Source organism: Limulus polyphemus, unplaced genomic scaffold (genome assembly GCF_000517525.1).
Source record: "Limulus polyphemus unplaced genomic scaffold, Limulus_polyphemus-2.1.2 Scaffold1961, whole genome shotgun sequence".
Taxonomy (NCBI): domain Eukaryota; kingdom Metazoa; phylum Arthropoda; class Merostomata; order Xiphosura; family Limulidae; genus Limulus; species Limulus polyphemus.
In genome coordinates this window covers 38241-40349 of record NW_013667571.1, presented here as the reverse complement: position 1 = coordinate 40349, position 2109 = coordinate 38241, and positions in this window count along the sequence as shown.

The window sequence follows — 2109 nt, the reverse complement described above, 5'->3', positions numbered from 1 at the left end:
GCATACACGGCTATGAGCCTGATAGAGGGATTGATTGTCACTTTTATAACTGGTCCACAACTGAAAATGCAGATCATATTTGAACCTTAAACATTCTTATCCACACCTTGGATGCCAACAACTAAACCACTCCCGACCCTCACCATAAGTTGATCTTTGTCTACTCAAGTTTATCTATTCAACTATATTTTGAAGTACAAGTAACAGCTCAATAAAATCGGTATGAAAAGAAATAAACATACCTAAAAACTAACTCAAAAACAAAGGAAAAAACTTGAATAATTAATTCTTAACCCTTTTAAAAAAAACTCACTTGAATAATTTATGTTAACACTGGTGTATTCAGGAATTTGAAAAGGGGGCGGGGCCAAGCCTTAACATTCATATTTGCATATAATTTCTATTTACTTTTACAATAGTTAAACTTTATTATTTCCTTTACATTGATTGAATGAGTGTTATAACATGTCAATAACATGCCACTTTATTGACGTCACTCAGCTACCGCGAATCGCGACTAAGTTGAAGTTGTAATTTTGGAAACCGTGAATACGATTTTGAAAGAGCTACATGTAAGTTGAAGCCAAAGAACATAAATCTGCGAAAATTTACATAGCGAAATTAGGAATTCCAGGGAAAACTGGTGAAAAATAAAAATACAAGCCAAAGGGGGGCATACCCCCCCCGCTACGCTAGTGTCTATATACCAAAATCAAACAGTAAGATACATCTTCAGTACACCGTTGTAAAAGAGAATATTAAGATTTTTATAGCGTGTATTATTGTACGTATTTTAAAAAGGGGTATGGCACCCCCACATTTCATTAGCATTAGTATTAAGTAACTGGATTTGTTCCTGAAAAGCATATAGCAACTATCATTCCCCCGTCCTCCAATTTTGGAATCAAATTTTCGTCTCTGAGTGTTCTTTTACCTAGATTTACAAGTGTTACAAAAATATGACAATATTGATCCACGTTCTACATACCCTAATGCAGGTTTTCCCCCATTGATGATGTCAGCAAGATAAAAATATTCCATCCCAAGTAACATTGACATCCCAACTGCTCCCATTTATAACAGGAAAAGGGGTGTTTGTAATGTGAACAAAGTATACAAAATAACCTAACTGAAAGTAAGTTACTCTACATCTGTAGAAGTATTGGGTGCCAACACTGCTCTGTTTATTGAATGGGGACTTTGAGTTTTATTCTCCTAATATTGTCATTTTGAGGTAGCTGAAGAAGTAAGTGTATCAAGTTTTGTCGATATATATTGTTACTTGTACTAAATTCATCATTCTCACAGATAAATATATATATAGAAACCCATGACTATCATTCTTCTCTTGTGCTTATTGAAAATGACTCTTAGCCATTCGTAGATCATCAAATTTGGGTTGGCGTAAAGAATCGGCTTGTTCTGTAGCACATAAGATATAGTTTTTCCCCTTAGGGCCTTGAACAGAAATAAAGCATATTCGTGAATAAATAGGTGTTGCGTAGCATTTTATGACAAATAATATTAATAGGTGTTGCGTAGCATTTGATGACAAAGAATATTAATAGGTGTTGCGTAGCATTTGATGACAAAGAATATTAATAGGTGTTGCGTTAGAGCAACAGAAGCGTAAACTTAATATTATTTTTATTGTTCATAATTGCCTCTGCTTGCGTTTGTGAGACATATTGTATGCATATTTATATGTATTTCAAATAAATACAGTTCAAGAAATTGTATTATGGGTAATTTTTAGTGAAACTGAGGGGGAAAAACTAACTTGTGTGTTAGCCGAGAAGTGTTAAAGATGTGGGTCAACGTTAAAGAGAGCGACATCATTGTGTTGTACCAATGTTTTTGATGGATATAGCTCAAGTAAAATAAAGCAAGTTTTTGTATTGAATGCATATTTTGAAGAATTTGATTTAAAAAACAAAAACTTCAGCATTTCTGAAATATTCCTTCTTTTATCCACAGAGAAGGACATATAATTTACTCGCATTAAATATTTGTACCAAATCATGAGATTTCTGTAAAACGTTTAGATCCAAGTATTCCTTAGGTAACGTTCGCTCTTTAATAAAAGATTTAAATTTGCTGCTGTTATCC